General features: G+C 43.4%; 1 protein-coding gene and 1 long non-coding RNA gene across 3 annotated transcripts in view; one reads left to right on the top strand and one right to left on the bottom strand.

Annotated features, from left to right (window-relative positions):
- WWOX (WW domain containing oxidoreductase) overlaps window positions 1–23,523 on the bottom strand; it is a 979,671-nt gene that overhangs the window by 796,824 nt on the left and 159,324 nt on the right. The window lies entirely within an intron of this gene.
- Window positions 17,495–22,471, top strand: LOC123577667. Its single transcript, XR_006702000.1, has 3 exons — window positions 17,495–17,848; window positions 19,448–19,509; window positions 21,577–22,471. It is a non-coding gene; the product is annotated as an uncharacterized LOC123577667 (long non-coding RNA).

Below are 23,523 nucleotides of genomic sequence, written 5' to 3'. Positions count from 1 at the left end.
TATTTCTTAAAAGTCTTTATGTGGTACGGGGCACCTGGGTGGCTCAGTCACTTACACATCCGACTCTTGGTTTCAGCTCAGGTCGTGATCTCGTGGTTTGTGAGTTTGAGCCTCACATCAGGCTCTGTGCTGACAATGCAGAGCCTGCTTGGGATTCTCTCCCTTTGCCCTTCCCCTGATCATGCGCTCACTCACTCTCTCACTCTCTCTCTCTCTCTCTCTCTCTCAAAATAAATAAATAAGGGGCACCTGGGTGGCTCAGGGGGTTAATCGTCCAACTTCAACTTCGGCTCAGGCCATGATCTCACGGTTCGTGAGTTGAAGCCCCACCTCGGGCTCTGCACTGACAGCTCAGGGCCTGAAGCCTGCTTTGGATTCTGTGTCTCCCTCTCCATCTGCTTCTCCCCTGCTCGTGCGCTCTCTCTCTTTCAAGAATTATTAAAAAAAAAAAAAAGTTAAATAAATAAATAAACTTTAAAAAATTGTTTTTAAAGTCACCGTATGGGGAAAACAAACCATGTCTGCTAGTAAGCAATGGGTATTGTTGTAAGCGAACACCCCACTGGGTTTTCTTCTCTGGAGCTCGCACCCAAAGCTGTGCTGGGCCAAGGAAAGGGGTGGGAGGAAAGTCCTAAGACTTAAGAGTTTTGTGATATATTCGCCTGTCAAACTCATGAGCCTAGAAGGATAATAAACACACTCAAAAACCTCATCTAATTTTAGAGTTAAGTTACTTTGACGCAGGCACCAAATTTATGGGAATATAATCCCCCCTCTGTGACGCGGGTCATCCTGACCTCCCCTGGCCCCACCAAAGGGGTTCTACCAAACGGCCCAGGGTCCATGGGTCCTGGCGGTGTATTTGCCATCGGGTGCCCTTCATTCCCCAGAGGAGCTGACAGTGACAAGAGGCAGTCCTGACCTAAGCTTCTATCTCTCTTGCACTCTATTTATGGGCAAGCAGCCCTGAGGTCTTGGGGCTTTCATTTCTTGAGACTTGAATCTTTCTTTCCGCAACTTTTTTTTTTTTTTTTTTTTTTGGTCTTGCTAGCCACAGCACAGAGCCCTGGGAGCCCTATCCTGCCTGAGATAAATACAGCACTCTCCCATAATTCTAATTAACAGATTTTTTTTTTCCTCTCCTCGAACGTTTCCCCAAAGGAAATCCTTCTCAAAGCCAATCTAAGCTGTCCTGGAAGTCAAATCCAGATTTACAAAAGTACAACAAAACGCACAACAAATTAAGTTTCCTTGACAACACAAAAGTACCAGAAAATAAAGAAAAGCCTTACTGGCTTTAAAAGGAACTTGGCGGGATCGACAGTATCCAGACGGGAGGAACCTTCCCCATGACCCGGATCCCCCTAAAAAAAAAACTCTATTTAAAACACAAGAAAAAGATCCAGTACCAAAAGTCATGTGTGAACCTTGACTGACTGCACCCTGAATGAGAACAATAATCTGTGAAAGACATTTTGAGAAGAACCGGGTAGATCTGGGTGTGGACTATGTCAGAAATTATTATCAAGTTGATAAGCATGATAGCAGTAATACATAGAAAAATGCCTTAAGTTTTCAAAGATACCTGGCAAAGTACTTTCGGGTACAATGTGTCAACATCTGCAACTCACGTATATGGGTAGGTGGGCGGGGAGATGGATGAATGGATACAAAGACGGATGGATGGATGGGTAGGGTAGGAAGACGGATGGACTGACAAAACATGGTGAAACATTAGTAACTGCTGAATCTAGGTGGTGGTCATATTACATAGGTTGTTCATTTGCACTATTATAGTATTGATTACATTTTCTGTATGGTTGATAATTTTCACCACCAAAAAGTTTTAAAACCTGTTATTTTCACAAGTTCAGTGTTTCAATTAACTTTTTAAAAAAAAAATACGTTTTAAGGTATGTCATACAAAGAAAAGTCCCCATGCAGAAAGGACGGATAATGTGGGAGTTGCTGCAGTTAATATTGTAGGGAAGGGGGTCTGATTGCTGAGATCTCCAGACTGAGAGCTTTTTTCAGAACATTCCGTGGGGGGCCTGGGTGGCTCAGTTGGTTGAGCATCCGACTTCAGCTCAGGCCATGATCTCACAGTTTGTGGGTTCGAGCCCTGCGTCAGGCTCTGTGCTGACAGCTCGGAGCCTGGAGCCTGCTTCTGATTCTGTCTGTCTGTCTGTCTCTCTCTCTCTCTGCCCCTCTACCGCTCATGCTCTCCCTCTCTCTCTCAAAAATAAATAAACATTAAACAAACATTAAAAAGAAAAAAAAGAACATTCCTAAAACTCTAGACCTTCAACTCCTTCAGCTAAGTGGTACGGAAACAGGCTCAGAGAGGTTCAGTGACTCCCACACGATCACACAGCAAGTTAGTGGCAGGTGAAGAGGCCTGGTGGATGTTAGGGCTCCCCTCTTCAATATGCTGCACCACTGAGCTGACTGACCTTGCCCAATTCACAGTCGATTTTCACAAGGGTAAAGGATGCCTTAACAATTGACTTTATCATTCATGCTTTGTTCTTTGGAAATGATGGTCCTCAGAGCCACATGCTTTAAATAAGCATTCTCCTCTTTCCCATTCACCCAGTAAACTCTTTATCACGCTTACTGTAAAGGGCATTATTCTGGACACTTCGAAAAAATATACTTCTGCAGCCTGGGGCCCCTGTCCTAGAAACACTAACACCCTACAAGTTATGTGCTAGCATAAAGGACAAATCCCTAAGAGCCATCCCAAAAAGGGTCAACTTCTAAAAATGGTGTCCAATCATTGTATCTCAGTGACAGGAGAAAAAATGTTATCTTGATAGTAAAGGATTTAAATTTATTGCATGGCTGAAAATGGTTAGTGAAGTGAAATTATAAAGTAATGAATCATTTCCTAAAAAAGTTGAACTGTTAGTAATGCCACTGCACAAAGAACTATTTAGAGATGTCAAAAGGAGAAAGAAAGAAAGAAAGAAAGAAAGAAAGAAAGAAAGAAAGAAAGAAAGAAAGAAAGTTATTAAGCCTGCCCAGGAAATTACTCCTAAATGTACACACTTTCTAGATTAAATTACTTTTTCAAAAGGAAAGAAAACTAAACAGACTCCATGATTACTGCTGGAAAAAATGAAGCTGTCTCTTCATTTCTATACAGTTCCCTCTGGTTCAAGCTTGGTCCTTCGTCAGCAATTTAATGATCTGTACTTCTCAAAGTTGCTCTCGTAGGCAGCCCCCCCCCCCCCCCCCCCCCCGCACCCAGATGCGCCAGAGGACTGGCCAGGCCTTTCAGATTTCTCTATCTCCTGGGTTCTGGGAGACAGTTCCTGCCTCATCTCCCCACACTCCAGCTGGGACCACTAGACCCAAAACTTTAGGCCAAGTCCTTAAATGGCAACACCGATGACCACCTGGTTGATAAAGAAATGGGATTTCCACTCAACCAACAGAGAAGAAACCAGGGCACCGTAAACTGAGTCTGTGTGTCAGTTTGGACTCCCAGGCCCAATCACTCACTCTTCTTCGTTGTTCGTACTAATAAACGTGGGCAACGGGGTTCACTCCATTCAAGCGATCGAGACCAGATGTAGACTTAAGACTCTCAGGGTCCACAGAGGTGAGGCACCAACAGAGGAAGAGTTCACACGAAGAAGGTGGCTTTCACTTTTAAACAACTGTGTCACGTAACTTGGCCTCTGTCTACCACCGCCGAGCTTCGCTCTGGCATTCAAAATCCTCCAGAAAAGAGGCTTTCTTTCTAGGAGTCATTCTTCAGGGATCTGAGGACGCTGATAAAGATGTGGCTCCATCCACCCCAGATCTTAGAGACTCACTGCTTAACCTAATCTCAGAACATTCTCCCAAATATCTCCTGGGCTCCTAGCAAAGTGGAATGCTGGCTGCAACAGCAACAACAAAATATCTTCTCTTTTATGAACCTTTACCAAAAGGAGGAGGGGGAAGAATGCGAGGAAGAGAAAGGATAAGAAAAGAACAGTGGCTGTAAGTGTAGCAGTAAGAGAAGCTGATGTTTATTGCCTATTTACTATGACCCACAATGTGTCAAATAATTTGCATACATTATCTTCTTCCACTCTCACAATCTAGAAGGCAGAGACTATTAATCCCATTTTATAGGTGAGAAAACTGAGGCTCACGAAGATGAAACAAATCCCCCCAGATCACACAGACAGTAAGGGACAGAGCAAGGATTCAGACACAAGTCTATCTGAATCCAGAAACCCTGTAGTCTCATCTGCTCTGCTGCTGGCGGCCTTCCAGGATGTTCTTTGGAGGGAAGACCTCTTCTCATGTCTTAGCTCGGCACCCTGCCTAGCCATTATGGCCCAGCTCTGTAGACCATTAGGGTCGCCCAAGATGGGAGACGTGGCTCCTTCTCCAGAACCCCCACATAAAAGCAAAGACTTTAGAGCAAAGATCTTATGCCTCCTACTGGATTGTAAGAACAGTTTCCAGGACTTTTGTATTCCCCTAGGCATAGACGGGCACCCAGATTATCGACTGGAAATTAATGCCACGCTGTGTCAGCCGGATAGCCCATCACTGATGGAGGTATCCAGCCATGGTTTGTGGAAGGACTGAACCTCCTCAGTAGCCAGAAAGCAAAAACAAACTGCATTTGTTCTGTAAACATTTATTCAGTCCATAACACATTCAAGTTCCTTAGACTCCGGCAGCCTGCTTGAAATTGTCAGATCGCCTCTTAGGAGGAAACTAAATGGCATATCTCTTTGGCATCAAATGAAAATCACTTCTTAATAAGGTTCTACAAACGACAGCCTTAAGGTGCTTCTTCCAAACTCTGCACCCGAAGTCGTGGGGGGTGCTGTTGCAAGGCTCCCTACGCAATGCCATAATTACCAGAAAATGGAAAAATCCAAGGAACACCGGGGCCGTGGAGCAGGGTTCAGGGACTGAGGGCAACTGTTGATCCATGCAAAGATCAAAGCTGTGCAGAAACCATTCTCGGGTTTACACAGCTGCATGCTCCGTGCGAGAGCCATAAAACAAACACAATCTGGACGGGAGGGAAAGGTCTGTGATTGGGAGCGTGTGGGTGTCAATGACTCCCCAGGACATCACATGAACCAGGCCAGAAAGCCACCTCACTCCGGGGCTAGAAAAAGAACCTGGTACTCTTTTCCAATCCAGGACATATTTTTTATTGGGCTGAAAAAAAAAAAAAATTCAGCATTCTAAAACATAATGAGAAAGAGGGAAGAGAATCATTAGCAAATATGCAAAAAAGTTCTTGAGTTTAATAAACATGGCCCAAAAAAAAAAAAAAAGTGAATTGGTCAAATCTTAATAACCTGGAGATGAGAAACTCCCTATTCCAGCTTATCTTGTTTAGTTGCTGTGTACAACATCTGAATGGGACCCAGAGCTCTCGAAACTCCTTTAGGTGCATAAATTTCTAAACTAAATAATAACAAAGCCATATGTTACTGCGTTTTTAGATATGAATTGCTGTTCGATGCACAAACACAACAGCAGCTCCCGCTATCGTTTGGATTCATTAAAAATAAAATCATCTCATAAGCCAGCAAAGTTGATTTTTATTTTTATTTTTTTTTTTTGCACTACAAAACTTTCATATTTCCCCTGTGTGCAAAAGTATAATTTTTTTATGTGGTTGTTCTCAATGTCCTGAACTTGATATACATGTAATATTGGGAAACGAAAATAATATCTATATGTATGTGAATTCCTCATTTTGTGTATTAGAAAACAATATGTTTTGCTCATTAAAGCCGCCAATATAAATGCTATAAACCATGAAATTACCTTTGAGCCCTTCCTGAAATAACCAGTTCACAAACAAATGATCCATGCAAAAAAGGAAAGGGGAGATTACAATAATAAGACTAAGTTACATTTTCATCTCAGGATTTTTTTTTTTTTAACGTAGAAAAGTATTATTACCGCAAAACCAACATCTGCGGCAGGGACATCGAATTTTACAGGAAACGCCAAACAATACAGGTAGCTTGAACAAAATAAGTTCAAGGAAGGGCTTTTTGTATTCTCCAAATGGGATGCCGAACTCACATTTACAACACGTTATCTCAATAAAAGAACCTTACTCGTGGTTTTCCCACTTGGTAGGGCCGATTTAAAAGCAATGATGGCAAAAGCATTTTGCTAAAATGACTCTGATGTTCCTCCTGCTTAGAAATTAAGATTCTACCCTGCTGACGACTGACAGAAGGTGTTGATGGCGGGAATCTTCTCCCAGGAGTCAATACTCCGAAGCTGCGATTAGCAGGGCGCTCGCTCCAGTGTGATCCCCAAACCAGCAGCAGCAGCGTGTGGGAAACCACTGGGCATGCAGACCCGGGGCCCCACCCCAGACGTTCTCAATCAGCACCGCTGTAGGTGAGGCCCCGCGAGCCTGGTGTGCGCTCACGACTGAGAACCGGCCTCGGTCTGAGAACGTCAGTAACCAAAGCCTCTGATAACGACGTCATCCTGCGTGCGGTCAGCAGCCCTTCTTTCTTCTGCAATGGCCTGTCCCTCCCTATCCAGAAAACAACATCTGAGCCAAGCGATTTGCACATTTCGGTCTGGATTAATCCCTGCCACTCTCTCCCATTCTAGCACACGTAATCTATGAAGCTGTAACGATGACTGCAAGGCCCACATGGGACTCCTGAATCCCCTCCAGGTGCTGACCACTATCCTGCGGTAGCCCCAGAGAAACCGAGAACCAGGCCAGGGTGATGGCATCTGGGGCAGGGAATGGCCCCCCGCTTCCGAGCAGGACCTATCAAAGGATCTTCCGGAGCATGAGCCCCCGACTCAAGGTACCTGTTTCCCATGGGCCAGATCTAGTTCTTGGTTCATTCATTCATTTGTTCATTTAATTTACTGAGTCATTCACACAATCATGAAACAAACTTTGATGGAGCTCTCACTTCTTTTTTTTTTTTTTTTCCTTTGTTGCTTCATGGGAACAATAAGCTGTGTTAGATCATTCCAACATTCTCAGAGTGCACAGTCTAGTGGGGAAAACACAGGTAACACAAATAGATGATCTTCACGAAGCAGGGTGAGTATACGATAGAAATCTACACAGGACAGAAAGAATGGAAGGCTGAAGAACTGGTGGTTTTGGCAGGAGGGAGTCAGTCACACACACAAACACACGCGCCAGAACTGAACCTTAAAGAACGATTAGAAACCAGGCAGGCTGGAGAAGGGAGATGGGCGAGTTCCAGGCAGTGGCAGACCATGAGTAACAGCACTGATGCGTGGCCGGGACTCCCTGATTGAGAGCCCGTGAGGCAAGAAGTCTGCCTCAATGTCTGCATCCCCAACCTGCTGGGCTTGGTACACAGGTGCTGAGCGAGGTCCACAAGAGAAGAAACTGGACAAGCGGTAGGGAAGTCATCAGAGGAAGTCAACCCCTGAGGCAGGAAGAAGGTGTGTGGCCCCATTTGAGTGACCTAGACAAGGAGAAAGGGAGGCTGACCAGCCCAGGGCTCAGCAGCAGAGGAATGGAAGTGTGGAAGGCAGGACATCAGTCAGGACTATGTAGGGAGCCTGGTTGCTAAATGTGAGTGAAGCCCAAGGAAGGTTCTGAATCACCTTGTAGGAGGGTATGAATGTGCTTGGATAAGATCCTGCCAGAATTGGCCAGACGAGGCTGGAGCCAAGAGTACCCAGTCAAAGGCTCCCACCCACTCTATGACCTATTTAATAATCCTGCCACCAGCGTGGGATGGGGAGCAATGTCCAACTGCCCTAGACCTTGAGGAGTAGACAACTAACCCAGAGATCCTAAAACCACTGTAAGGAAGAGGAAGAGAGAAAGGAAGGAAGGGAGGACACACAACCCAACAAAATGGTGCTGGGCTGTCACAGGAGATACACAAGAGAAGAGGGGACCATCTGTCTAGATTTCTAAAGAAGCCTGGGCTCAGTTATAGGAATGGCAAGAGAGGGGGCAAGAGGACAAATCTTCCCTGCCTCCTAAGTACACACTAGAGAGTTCCTCAGGTGACCTGCCAATGTCCTCCTTCTGAACCCTTGCAGCGACACCAAGAAGGGGATGTGAGATGCCCATCTTGCTGCTGAGTTAACCAGTGGCTCAAAGAGGTGAGGTCACTTGCCCAGAGCCACACAGCTGGTAGGCAGATGATGCAAGGATTAGGTTCTGGTTGGACTCCAAAGTCCGGGGCTGGGCCCACCTGCGTCAGACAGAAGAAAAGCTCAGATACATCAGAGGCTGAAGTGGCTGCCAGGCCACGAACAGGAGACTAGCAAGGAAGGGTGACGATCAAGTGCGCCCACAGGATTGAAGTGGGGTGGGGGTGTGCTCATGAGGTTCTAGAATTTTCTACCTTTTTGGCTGAAAAATCTCTGGACTAAGAATTCTGCACTGGGAACCCTCACCATTCTAACCCATCCCTGAAAACCTCACAAAGTCTTCTGACAAAACGCACGTTCAGCTCGGCAACCGGGGTCTGTCTGAATGTACTTGGCTCTTCTATGAATCCCTCCAAATACTTGAGGGTAAGGGCCGCACATTTCAACCTAATGGAATTTCCTGCCGTATTCTGCAATGCCAGAATTCCTCCAACACAGAAATAAATTTGAGAAGAACTTTTTCCTTCCTTTCTTTTTTTTTATGAAATAGAACATAATCTTTTCAGTAAATCCTAATTTAAAGCATTCTAAGTCCAAAAGATAATTATTTGGACCATATAAATACTGCATGTGGGTGTAATATGGATTGCATGCAGAGACATAAAAAAAAAAATCACTTGGCTCTGTTATTTTCTTAAAATTGCTGTGTTGTTGCCATTTTTATTGGGTTAATTAAAAGACCATAAAAATCAATCCCAACATGTTTGGAAACAGATTTTCAAATTTTATAAACTGTGTTTGGTGGGCGAGGCCAAAGATAAGAAAATAACAGACTTCCGTGCACTCAGAGCTTTGGTGTGACAGGTCATTCATTCATTCATTCATTCATCCGACCCAAATCCCCTTCTCTGGCCCGGTACTAAAACCCTCGCAGCTCTGGTGGGACACAGAAAATGAAGGACGTCTTGTTTAGATGAGGGGTGGCAAACTTTCTACAAAAAAGCCAGAAAGTAAATATTTTCAGCTATGAGGGCCACAGTGTCTCTGCAAGCAGGACACTACCCCGACAGCAGGAAAACAGCCCAAAACGATCCCTATGCAAATGGATGTGGCATATTTCAATCAAATTTTATTTGGGGCGCCTGGGGGGCTCAGTCGGTTGAGCATCCGACTTTGGCTCAGGTCACCATCACGCAGTTTGTGAGTTTGAGCCCCATGTTGGGCTCTGCGCTGACAGCTCGGAGCCTGGAGCCTGCTTCAGATTCTGTGTCTCCTTCTCTCTCTGTTCCTCCCCCACTGGTGCTCTCTCTCACTCTCTCTCAAAAATAAATAAACATTAAAATAAGTTTATTTACAGACATTATAATTCGAATTTCATATATTTTCATGTGTCAGGAAATATCGTTCTTCTTTTCACTCTTTCTTTCAACCAGTTAAAAATGTAAACATCATCCTCAGTTCGTGCAAAACCCAAGGGTGTCACAGACACTGGTTTATACTCTTATCAGCCTAAGATACCATGGTATGATTGACTCAGTATCTGCAAAGAAGATTCTCAGCTGACAAGTCCCAGGGGGCTACCAGTCCAGCATGTCAATCCAAAAGGCACGGCTGCAGCGCAGAAAAAAAGAGGCTCCCTTCCTCAGCTGGTGGCCATCAGACCTCTCTGCTCATTTCAAAGATGGCTCCTTGCCCAGTTCCAAGCAGTGGTCTTTGGTGACTCTCCCGGCTCCCTGGTGGCCTTGGCAATTTGCTCCAAACTTGATAAAGTGCTAATTTTGCTTTTTACAGCCGTTGTGTAACTTTGATAAAAAGCCAAGCCAACCCCTTTTGAAAATCTGAAGAAACGTTAGCCCGCAGATTGAAACCTGGGGATCCGAGTAACAACCAGACGGCAATTTTCATGGTCAACTTCTAAAACTGTCCAAACAGCGGTCTCTGACGGAAATAATGAGAAGCCTCTGTGTTATTCCCAGGTCCCCTGTCCTGCCTCAATTGCTGAATGTCAGCCCCAGACAGCTCAGTTATAATGACAGAAACATAACGTAGTTCATGCAAGTGGCCTTCAGTGGGCAAATGTTCAAGCACATTAAGGTTTTAATATAATTATAATTATAGAACATGTTCAACCAATTAACCACAAATATGCTGTTTATCTGAAAGGCTGCCAACACTGTGAACTGCAGTCAAAATAACATTAGGCTGTGGTCCTTAAGCAAAGAATACACACTGAATCAAAAGAGAGATCAGAAGGAAAAGGCCAAAATAAATATTTTATCTGATATTTTATGAATATTTCCTCAAATGCCAGATTAAAATATGTCATTTCAACTTCCCATATATTTACTTGATGAAATCAGATTACGTGAGTTCATGACACTGTTGAAAAACATCATAAACCAGAAAGACAAAGAGAGAGAGAGAGAGAGAGAGAGACAGAGAAGTGTATTTTGTAAATCTTGGCAGTCAAGTTCCCCTAAAGTGAGCGTAAGTATAACATAAATAAGAAATGGCAATTAGAACAAATCATATTTTTAAGGTATTTAGAAACTTCTCCTTGCTCCTTGTACCTTTCTTAGTTACAGCCACCAAGAGTTTAAGCAAAATTAAACTTTGCCTTAGCAACTAAATACGATAAGCCTTCTCATAACTTTCCTCTAAGAAAGAATTAAAAAAAAAAAGAATCCAGTTGTACGATTTGTATATACACAATTTGTACTGCTGTAAAAGCATATTTTGAAAAGTGCTCCGTAAATAATTAAGCTATTCCTTTTACCATACTTCCTATATTACAGAAGTCATTTTCCCACCAAGAATCAATAAGTCATTCCTCACACCAGTCATTTTTCTCCATTTAACGGAATGGACGAAAGTCCGACACTGCAAGTTACATTACCTCTGAATTATGTGTGTAATTTAAAATTCAAAGTACTACACTAAGGAGCTTTTTAGACTGACCACTCTACACTCTCGTCATAAATATGGTCCCTTGCAGACCCTTCTGACAGATTTACAGAACAACAGGAGTTTGAAACAGTTAAGCCGTGAGCCCTACAGGAAAAGCCACGCTCGGTAGCAATGCCACAGGAACAGTCTCCTTTTCAGAGGAAGCGCAGGGCAAACTGTCATATATCATTCACCAGGAAACGACTCTATGTTTTTAGATTAATGGTAGAGCCATTCTAGAGCATCTTAACTTTAATTACAAATAAACACGTGGGCAGATATTGACATGTCAGTCTGAAGAGTGCTCCCTAAGTAAAGGCCCGTATGATGTTTGTTTGACCAACCCCAAGTCCTCCAAAGAGAGAGAAAGAGAGAGAGAGAGAGAAATGGAAGTGTGTGTGTGTGCGCACGCACGCGCGCGCAGCAATCTCATTTTAAAGAATTAACAGAAGTGACTTTAAATACCTGTAACTGAATTCATGGGCTGATAAGCTTCTGATTATCAATGAGATACAATTACTTCACTCTTCACAAAAATAAAAATAAAGTGACTCCTAAAACTCCCAATGAATATTCTCAAATCTGTGATAGGCTGACTCATGCTGTAGACTCGGAAAACTTGAAGAACACACCTGTCAAGTAAAGGGCATTTCTCTCCATAGTACACATTATTTTACTCAGTGCCTCCTAAAAAGAACCAGACCCACTCACACCCCCAAGCAAGTACGAAAGAAAATGAGACTCCCCAACACTGTGTTTTTCAAATATTGGTTATGTAGAAAATGCAACAATAGGTTTGATTTGAGAACTGGGATGTATGTATACACTTGGATCTCTTGTGCTTTCTTGGGTTCATGAAACGACCCCTCTACCTTTACGGGAATCTGGGAGTTTCCCTGTCCCCTTCGTTCTGGGACAAGGGAAACCGTTCTTCAGGAAGGCACTATCTTAGATCCCCATGGCAGAAGGTTTCTCAGAACACTTCATCTTAAGAGCTGCTGCTCATTCCCAATGCCCAGTAGCCTAACAACCTTTCCCCCCACCCCACCTCTTTTTTTCATTAGTAAGTAATTCTGAGAACTGTACACTTTCCCTGATGTGGAACAATCTTAGACCACTGGAGCCTTACTAAATCACTCTAGGACATGCCTTCTCTGGGTCATCAAAAATCAACTTTCCTGCCTAGGTTTTATTCTTGCCAATTTAGCATTCCCAAGACAAATCACTTAAAAAACGCCTTAAAAATCATTAGCGCTCATTTATTCAAGCCTGAAGCAGGGGAAGAAACAGACTGGCAAAGTTTCACTGCCAGCACCAGGTAAAGTTCTCCCCTCCAGCGCTGTGTGCTCCCAGCAAGACTTCTTCGAGAGCCGCCTTGCACCGCATTTCAGCCAGGACCCTCACTCTCTCTGGCTCCCAGCTGCCACGGCGCCTTGTGTTAACTGAGAATTTGTGAGAAGAGCAGAACCTCCCTGCTGGGTGTTAATTTTGCATGGCAACACGCAACGATCTCAACTTGTGAGACCCCAAGGATAATTTTTTTTTTTCTTCCCATCTCCAGGATGGTATTTTTTTCCTCCCTTCTTATATTTGTTTGGACTTCTTCCCGCTTGAAAAATGCACCAACGTCCACCCGACTGATGGATGCTTGCGGGTGAAATACCAGATCTGAACAACTGTATACCGACAGAGCCTGTAAATTACAATCCAACGCGGTTAGTTCAAATAAAAGGAAATTTCATCTAAGGGAACTGATACTCTGGGAATTGTCGCTCTCCAAAGGATTACTTCTAGGGAAGTAAGACTTATAAAGGGAGATGTTGCAAATGTATCGGGCTCCTCTAGGATATAAAGGGTCACTATGATTGTTCGGGCAATGCTATCGTATAGAAGGATGTATTACTCATGAAAGATGGACAGGACATATATCCTTCTCCTGTGATAAAACAAAATATTGCTCTGTGAACAGGCTTGTTGCTTCCAAACGCATTTTATTCAAACGACCACCAGGACCATAGCTTCACAACAAAAATCAGACCAACCTAGATCCACCTGCTGTGAATAAAACTAACAAGACTTTCATTGCCATAAGGCACTGGCCCTCATCAGACCCTCTCAAACATTTCCCTCAGCCATTCATACTATGACTCAGTAATAAATTGCACACACATATATATACAAACATACGTATATATGTATGTGTGTGTGTGTGTGTGTGTGTGTATATATATATATATATATATATATATATATATATAATAGGTGCTGCTAAAAAAACAAAAAAGATAAACTCATAAATAATTCGATGCACTGTCTCCTGCCAACTGACCATGTATCATTCATGTTGCAACTGTTATACTAAATAAAAACTTTAAACTATTTTTTTTTTTTCATTAAAAAGCCCAGACTGTAATCGGAAGCGACCGTATGAACTGTCTTGAATGTAGCAGGCTTTCAGAGACGGATTGCTTAAACTTCCTGGTTAAAAAATATTCACCAGGAATGGCTGACTGACAAAGGAAAAAAGTTAGGTAAATCTTAGACAAATGTTTTCCTAAAGGGTGTTTCCAAAGCTGCGTCACTATCATAATCTCTAACTAGATAACACCGAACTTGAACAAAAGAGCTTCAACCCAAACTTAGGGAAGAGAGGCTGTGCTGGTTTCTTCAGACTTTTTAAAAATATGCTGTCACTGTAACACTTCTTCTTTTCATGCCTTTTACAGATAATTACTACCCACACGGTCGTTAAGATAAAAATAATACAGAAAAAAAAGATTTATAAACCTAGTTTAGTGAAACGATCAAACACATCTAGTATTATCAAAAAGTATCTAATCTCTTCTTCAAAGATTTGACTTACTGACTCAAAATCAGAGGAGATGGCCCTCCTGGCCTGGTCTCTGCCTTGGCCCCTGTACCTTGACTGAGCCGGTTCCTTGTGAAGCCACTGGAAACAGGGCACTTCGAGCCCTTAAAATGTCTTAGATGCAGAGGAAGAAAGCAGCAAGTGTGTGACATCTTATAGAGGACAGCAAATACTGTTGGCTTTGTTTTCAATGGTAACTCGGTTCCTGCTGGCCTGAGTCTCTCTCCGGACCAGTGGCGGGTCAAAGTTATGGCTCTTGTTCATGACTCCCCGACAAAGGATTCAAAATGAGCTTGGTACCCAGTTACACATCAGGCTTTAACCACCTGAGCTAACAGTCCTTCAGCAGACATGGAGGTTTAAAGAGAGTCATATATTGCTCAGGCAATTAGAAATCATTAAGTTTCAAAAGCAAAGAAAAACAGAAAAGCTGAGCTATCTGAAGCATCAGACCTCATTTGCCAAAGGGGAGAAGTTCGTCTTATTTCATTTTTCCTTGCGAAACGCATCACCAGTTCCCACGTTTCCAAAATCTCTTGTTGTTGTTTTGAACGCCAAGGTCAAGCCTACCATATCTTGTCCCATTATGTCACCCAGTGGCTGATTCCCACCCAGTGATCAGAAAAATAAGCTGGAGCATGACCCCACTGGGGCAGTGACATAAAAGGATGGGTGTCCAGCATGACAAGGAGCCGTAAGATAAAATAGACTTTCTAACTTGGAAAAAAGAAAATCGGGAGGTTTTTATTTTTTTTTTCCCTAAATAAAGGAGAAATTAACTATGAATGTCTTGAGTGGTTATGAAACTAATACACCTTTGGGATAACAGTAGAAACAGCTTAAATTTTTTTCTATGACACTCACATGGTCATATTTAGGGTGGCTTCATTGGTATGAGCAGCAATTAATAAGAAGCCATTCATTGACTCATTTTTGTGTTTTATTTTGCTGTTCCCTTACACTTCTAAAAGTCTGCCCATATATACTGCTTATAAATCACACTAAAAATACATCAATTAAAACCACAGTTATATTTTCTTTTCAGGAAGGGGAGGGGGGTGGGAATCAAGTCCTAGAATCTGACTTTCACGTTTTACTTAATTACAAACAAAGACATAACGCATTATTTTTCTGTATCCACGAGAGGCAGGCAGACTGCAATTTTTATTGCATGTTAAGTTTTCGCTAGATCACAATATTATTAAGCTTTAAATCAGAGGATTGGTTTCTTCAGCTAAGCCTAACAATACTAGAAAGTAAAAGAAAGGAAAAAAAAAAAAAAACCACCTCATCTGGGGCTGTAATATTTGCTGAAAAAAATCTACTTCAAAACATTAATCAAATTTTTCGCCTACTGGGCAACCATATGGAAGAGCAGCATGTGAATCTCACAAACTTGCTGATCTCCTGTAACTGGGTGCAATTAATTACGCCGGCTGCATCCATCTCTTGGATTTTCGCCTTGTGAAAAAAAAAAAAAGTATTTATTGCAACAGCTTTTACAAAACAAGGGAATGAAAACCACAATTGATTAATGAGCTGAATGGAAATATTTCCGTTAGCAGATTTTTTAAAATGAATAAGGATTAATACCGTGGGTAGAAACGAACACACGTTGTGATCTCCTTGTACTTTCCGGGCCCCCCAAAAAGGTGGCGGGAGCGTGGGTAGTGAAGATGCTGAGGAGCGTACCATGCATAATTCACTAGCAGGCTTTGGATCGCAAGTAATAAAGCCTTAAACCAGTGAAGTAATAAAGAGGTTGGCTTTACAAGATACTATCCTGGGAGACAAAAAGCTTGTTCTTTGATTTGAAAACACAGATATTAAATACTCAGTGGGTGAGGAACATCGCAGGCCTGACAAAGAAGGGAAAGGAAAGTGGCCCTTAGAAAAAAAGCAATCTAGGGGCGCCTGGGTGGCGCAGTCGGTTAAGCGCCCGACTTCAGCCAGGTCACGATCTCGCGGTCCGTGAGTTCGAGCCCCGCGTCGGGCTCTGGGCTGATGGCTCAGAGCCTGGAGCCTGCTTCCGATTCTGTGTCTCCCTCTCTCTCTGCCCCTCCCCCGTTCATGCTCTGTCTCTCTCTCTGTCCCAAAAATAAATAAATGTTGAAAAAAAAAAATTAAAAAAAAAAAAAAGAAAAAAAGCAATCTACTTTGTCCTTAGCTATTTAGGCCCAAAGATTGCTACACATATGGTCCAGTTATTGTTTTAAGACCCCTTCATAAAAGTGAGCATCTGAAGGGAAGGAAGGATGGCAACACTGTCCTTACCTGCTGGCTAAAGGGACAAACAGTACATAATGGCTGCCTTGTGCCCCACGAGCGCGCAGCTCTCATGCATCTGCCTTTTCCTAACCGTTGGAACCCGTGACTCCAGCCTTCCAGGAGCCGGCTGCTTGACAGGCACGGGGGGGTCACCATCCTGCCCTCAGTGGGGGACCCCGGCCCCAGGCTGGAGGGCCCCAGACCAGCAGCTGCTGCCCTCGGTCCCTCTCTAGAACGGCTCCTGGGGTGTAAACCAGCCGGGCATTAATGACATCTTCTTCAAAGCACCCTTACTTCAGGACCATCAGGTCCAATTTCTCTAAACAGCAAACAGCAGAGGAGACCAGTCTCCGTATTTGCCACTTGTTAAATACTTATCTGGAGAAAACAGAGCAAATGCTAAAGGTAGGTGGAAGGAACATGAGAGAGATCAAACATTGTAGAGCTTTCACAACCTGTAAAGCAAAGAGCCGCAAAGAAGGACCTTTGCAATTCAACTCTTAGGCCAACCTTTTACTTCACTGCACCTAGTGTATTGAAACTTCTACCAGGAAATTCTACAAAGGGCTTGTTAAAGAGGATTTTTAATAATTTCACTAATGCCCACAAGACACGTGGGGCCAATATATTTGTTCCTTCGGGACAATCACCTGAAAAATGAAAGCACCCGAGAAAAGAGGAATGAAGTTTTATTAAACGACGGATAAGCCATGTTTTTAAGTGACCTTATTTCATCTCCAACAACTCATTCCAAATATGGTCTATATTTATGTTAACACAGAAGTTCAGAAATTTTGATGCAGTGGAGGGGAAAAAAAAAACACGTGCACTTTAAAGTAACAAGCAGATCTAGGTAGACAAGAGATTCCGAAGGCCAGCAATTGGGGAACTGAATAGATAACTTAAAAAACTTTTATTAAAATCATTCCAGTCGAGAATCAGAAATGCTTTATAATCAAAGAAGCCGCTGTTTTGAAGAAACCATCATCCAGGGAAAAGTAGGAGGAGGTTACCAAGAAAATGTGCTTGGCTTCTTGAAGAGGGGGGAAAAAATCTAATGGGGACTGAGTGGTCCAACTCCTTAAACCAGTGACCCCGCCAATGTATGCCACTCCCCACCACCACCTAGCAGACGACTCAAACACCTCCTACGTGCAATGGTTGTTGGCTTAAAAGTTTAAAGAGCTAACAAAATGTTTTAACGAGATACAAATCTCAGAGATCATTAATCAATATGTTCAATGTTATTTGTGATAATTCATCATGACATGATATTAATGGGTTACTGTACCCTTCAGAGGTGAGATTAATGCAAATGAGCTGCCACAATTAACTTTACTGCTCCCAACTCACAAGAATGGACAGATGATTATAAATGACAACTATATGTCAATTACAATATCCAATAAAGTGAAGCTTAGAGAACAATCCGTCTCCTTTTACTGCTCTTCCTTGACTAGCTGAATTTAGCTCAACCCACTGTTGTCACAATGTAGCCATTGTTTGGGGAAGGGGTAAGGGGTTTGGCTTGGCTTTCTACCCCCCCCTTTTTATTTTAATTTTTCAGTTTCTTAAGAAGTGCTTCAAAAATACCCATGTAAATACATTTTCTGAAGGAGGAGAGCCACAGGAAACCAGGAATAAATGCCTCATTCATTCTATGTGAGTTAAAGAAAATTGTATCCATTTTCAAATTGTAGCAGCAAGGCCAGCAAGGAAATCACCTACCCAGCTGTGTATAATATATTTACTCAATTAAGGAAGGAAGACATTAGCACAGCATCCTGAAAAGGCTTGAGTTTCACTAAACAAAAGTTATTAGAGGATCACTCTGTTGAAGTAAACAGGTCGGAAGGTGGAAAAGCGGGTATGAGGCCATTGGCAGAAAGAGAGGTTTAAACTTCTTAAAAGCGTAGATCCACACTTGGGGTGTCCATTAATACCCAGGTACGGACACTGCCTGCAGAGTATTTTGATGCCAAAATCCTTCTTCCTTCCGTGGGTAGAGGGCTGAGAGAAGCCTCTCTGGTGCAGACCAGCCTACTACAATGCTGCCTCCTAACCGCAGATGCCCTCACTGGCAGGTGCACCCAGGGGCTCTTGGGTGTTGGCTGCTAAGCCACAACTACCCCCTTCTGCCTCACCTGGGGCTGTGCCCACTAAGCCTCCTTCTCTGGCAGAGGCTGGCTAATCACTGCCTGCCAGCCAGCCAGACCCTTGTCTCAAGCAGCATCCACGCTCCAGCTTCATAGTCCAGAGCTCCGCATGGGCGCGGGTGGAAGCCGGGCCACTCCCCCTGCCCTAGGCCATTTTCCTCACCCCCCTTCTTGCGAAGGCGCAACGTCCCAGATCAACCGAATGAGAAGCCTGCCTTGAGCTCTGCTTCCAGGAAGGAGCTGCAGTGTGACTTACAGAGGCCCCTGCTTTGCCAGTCATCGATAAGAAACCACCCTACGCACTCCTTTTCTGAAGCCATACTGAGAAAGGCCTTCTTCCTGAGGTCTCCAGAGACATCTAAAAATAAAATTATAACGCAAGACTGTAAAAGGTTCACAGTGGAGTCTGGAAGCGACACCTGGGACTGTCCAGGATATAAGCCCATGTCCTGTCTGTGGCCAAAATGGCACTCATTTCTTCATTAGGGAGCTGGGCCTCCCAGACTCCACGTAGGGCCAGACCTTGGGACCAAAGAACCGCATCCTGTGGGTCATAAATGATTCATGGGTAGCACTTGCCTCAAGCCAGGCCAATCCTATTCTCGCTGTGGCTTTTGTGTGGGGACAGTGAGGGAAATGGCTTCTTGCTGCCGTTGCAGAAGGGCTAGTCCGTATCAGTGGCAAGCTTGATCCCCACTCAGAAAACTCTCTTGGAAGAACACAGTTTTAAAAAAAATCAAAATCAAGAGGTTAAAGACGGGGCCCTCATGACATAGTTAAGCTCTGGGACAAGTAGACTCTACACCAGGGGCTGGCAAACAGACCACTGAGCCCAATCTGCACCTCAGCCCCATGTTTTCAAACAGCCCAGTGTCTAAAAATACATGTTTAAATGGCTGAAGAAAGAAAGATCTTAACACATGAAATATTACATGAAATCCAAAGCCTGGTCTCCATAAGTAAAGTTTTATTGGAGCATGGCCACTCCTGCTGGTTTACCCATCGTCGTTGTGGCTTTTCTTGCTACAGAGGAAGAGGTGAGTATTGTGACAAGAGACCACATGGCCCACAGTGCCAAAAATATTTATTATCTGTCCTATTACAGAGAAAACTTGCTGACTTTTGCAGAAAACTTTACATTCATGAGCCGATAATGACCCTTTCCAGGTAAGCTAGTTTGAACTCAGACTCTTTCATGTACAAGGAGAGCATCCTGATTAACTATTCGTATCCCCTCCCTCGAACCCAGACCCCTCTGCCCCCCCAGTCTGTTGGGGATCCCCAATATAAAGAATCAATATACACACCAACTGACTGGTCGTTTCTCTCACCTCATCCTTAGAGGGTTAGTGCATTTTTTTTTTCACTGAATGTCACAAAGTATTGAAATGTTCACCTTAACACATGCAAAATACAGAAAATCAACCATTCCAACTCATGGGAAATTCTAAGCCAAACACTGAAATATAAAGTAGATTAAAGGTGGGGAAATAAACTTTTTTTTTTTTAAGAAAAGCATTTTATTTTTAAAGTTTATTTATTTATATATTTTTTAAGAGAGAGAGCGTGCGCACACGAGCGAGCAGGGAAGAGGCAGAGAGAGAGGGAGACAGAGAATTCCAAGCAGGCTCCCCACTGTCAGTGCAGAGTCCAACGTGGGGCTTGAACTCACAAACTGGGAAATCATGACCTGAGCCAAAGTGGGAGGCTTAACTGACTGAACCACCCAGGTGCGCCCAAACTTTTTTTTTTTCCATGTACTTGAAGAACATACTGAATCAGAGGGGAAATCCCACCACTGCCAAAGTGTGGCCCCCGATGGGGAGAGCCTACCATGGTTAGCCGTAATGGACCAGAACATTCTAGTCTCGACTCAAGAAACTCAGGTGCCTGGTGAAAACAGTGTGACTTTGATGACTTTTACAGAAGATCACCACGAGGCGAGATGGGCGTCATCCCCTTCATTTCTGGTTTCCTGTGTTCCATCAGGAGATAGTTGCAGGTTGGAGTGTCTCTTCCCTCTTCCTGGCTATGCTCACCTCTGTCTCAGGACAGGAGCAGTGATCACCATGCAAAGAGATGCAGGCTGCCTCCCCGGACCCACTGCTCCGTTAGCTCAGGCTTGTCAGGAAGGTTAAGGGCCAAGTTATTTTCTTTGGTGAAGACTCAAGGGTATCTCACTTTTATTTTAACAATATGAAGACAACTTTTGTTTCCTCCTGTAACCAATCTGCTACACTAGATCCTAATAGCTCTATTACATTTTCCATACATTCTCCTGGCATGGGGCATAAACAGGCAAGACAGCACCGGATAAATCACGGCCAGCAGCAAAGACATTCTCTCTAGGGAACGAAGGCTCCCATTTAGCATCTTAACTCACTCCCTTTTTTGGAAACACCGAGTCACAAACGAGTCTCTCAAACCGAAGAAATTGAAATTGATTTCTTAGGGTAATAATTAACCTCGGAAAATAACTACGAAAGGTTGCTTATTAATTATTTTTTGTAATATACTTTGGGAATATTTCCTTTTTTTTCATAAAAGATGGAGACAAAAGTAGACACATTTTATGATCATATAAAATGTTATTGGATTCCTATTTTATGGGAGAATGAAACTCACTTAATTTGCAAAATGCTCGATATGAGAGGGCAGGGCTCCCCCCCCCCCAACCTCCCCCCCCACACACATAGCTTTTTCAAATACATCTGTTTTAAAACAACACAATCCTTCTGTTACTTATTTTTCAACATATAACTACAGTAGAGTTTTTAATACATTTGTCCCTTTTTAAGTCTCCCACTGTTTTTTCTACTTATTCAAAAAAGAAAGTCTTTTTCATCAGAATTGCTTACAGGGCACTCTGGTGACGCCCTCATTCTCTCCTCAGAATGGAAACAGGAACGGTCACTAAGAAACTTGTTATTGTCCCAAGTAACGAAAACATGGGAGCTAGCATGATACTATAGATACAGAGATGGATACTATATATACAGAGGTGGATACTATATACACAGGGTTGGATATGATATACACAGAGGTGGATAGTATATATACAGAGGTGGATACTATATATACAGGGGTGCATACAATATATACAGGGGTGGATACTATACATACAGAGGTGGATACCATGTATACAGAGATGGACTTATGTCCTGCAAGCAATTTAATCCACACACATACACACACACACAGAAACTGCCAAGACGATTCTTTTTTTTCCTTTAGTCACCTGCAAAGTCGTCTAACGTAATCACAAACTCATCAAGGTACAAGTTAAATCACGTAATAGACATTGCCCCAGATACTACACGTCTGTTGGATCACCAGGGGAGAACTCCAAACATTAACAGGCTAAGAAATGTCCCCCAAAGAGGTAAGAGGTAAGATTATTCAAGGTGTCTTACTTTTCCCTTCTTTTGGTGGTTGAAAACATTTTATTCTGCACTGTTTGCAGGGAGGGGGTGTTTTGTTTTCTCCAAAGAGACAAACACAAAAAATTGCATGGAATCAAGTTATGCGAACATCACGGAACCGCTTCTTGAAGCATTCCAAATATACGTTTTTGCTAATTAATTAACAAATTCAAGCTGGTTAAATAAAACCTTCTTCCAACACCTCCTATTTAATTGCAGTTTGGCACCAACAAATATATATCAAAATTATAGTATTTCCCCTGACAGGAAGCTCCTTCCTTCCACACACTATTATGACTCTCTGCAGAGTAAGCCAGAATTGCTGACAACCTTGAACACTGCGACAACAATATTACTATACTTGGCAAAGAAGTGCCCTTGCGGCAAGAGAAAAGCTGTAATTTTGACTGTCACTTCACATTACACTAGATATTATTTCACTGTATACACATGCACACACTCACAAACTCTTAATAGACTACAGTTTTCGCGCTGTCTGCCTTTCCAATATAAATGGCAATATAACACCAGCGCACCGCCAATGGAATCCCGGCGAGAAACAAATGGTTTGCATTATGGAAACATCGTCGGAGGATGCCTTTTAAGGCATATTTCATTCCTTTGTCCCCTACTCATGCCGGGTACACCCCAGCATCAACTTCGTAAGCTAATTGCTTTGATTATCAAAAGAATTTCAATTTTTTTTTTTAACCTCTGTAGAGGACAAGGTTATCAGTAACAAATCCTAGGCTTGAAAATCCCCATGACATGTGGTCAAGGAGGCACCACATGATTCTTAACGTTTTGGACACTCTTCAAGTCCGATGCCTGATTTGGAGAATTTCCAGATTTCAAAATGCATCCTTCCTGTGCATTTATTCTGCTTTTCTCTCCGCGAGGAGGAGTCTGTTAAGGGGCAGCGACCACTGGCCACGTCGCTGCTGAACCAAACTGGCACACGCACAGCAGCCCCCACAAATCCCGCAAACTCTGCACACCGTCCCTACCAGAGAGCAGAGCGTGTCTCTGCAGAGAACTGAGTGCAACATATGCTTCCTCCCCTCTCAGCTCACGCTGAAGCAGATTGGGCCGGGCTCCCTACTGGGCCCTGCCTCCACCCCCAGCTTTGATTTACAAGATGGTATGGTGACATTCCCTCTATCTGTCCAGGGCAAGGAATTCTGTGATGTCAGTGGGAGCTGCAAGTGGAGACCTCCCCAGAACCCAGAGCAGAGGTCAGGAGGACTGAAGAGGTGGAGGAATGTGCAACGTGCCCCAAGGAGAGATGCTAGACACGGCGGGGAGGTGGGGAAGGGCATGGCTCTGGACCTCGCCGTTAGGAAGGGGTCCGCCCCTCATACGCCCCTGGGAGGAGAGCCACGGAAAGCCCGGGCAGCCAGGCTATCCAACAAGGAGACAGGAGCTTCTTTCTCTACTTAATCGCTGCCGTCTGCCCCCACCTCACTCCGATGTTCTTTTCTACCCTCAGATCAGTATTTCCAAATATTTAAATAAGATATAAACTCAACTGCACTGAATCGAGGGGAAGCAACAGCCAACTCTTTGCCCTCCTTCGAGGGAACACACCCGAAACTTCACCGTGTCTGCTGACCACACCAAATTTAACAAGGTTCGCAAATGAACTGGAGTAAGTTTCCCACAGTGACACATTAATAATAAGTTCCTTATCCCATCTATCCCAAGCCATGAATATGTAATGTTATAAAATGAGTCCTTTTCACACAACAGAACCTCAGAC

The sequence above is a fragment of the Leopardus geoffroyi genome, chromosome E2 (genome assembly GCF_018350155.1).
Source record: "Leopardus geoffroyi isolate Oge1 chromosome E2, O.geoffroyi_Oge1_pat1.0, whole genome shotgun sequence".
Lineage (NCBI taxonomy): Eukaryota > Metazoa > Chordata > Mammalia > Carnivora > Felidae > Leopardus > Leopardus geoffroyi.
Note: the sequence above shows the minus strand (reverse complement) of the source record. Positions and strands in the feature narration are given on the sequence as shown.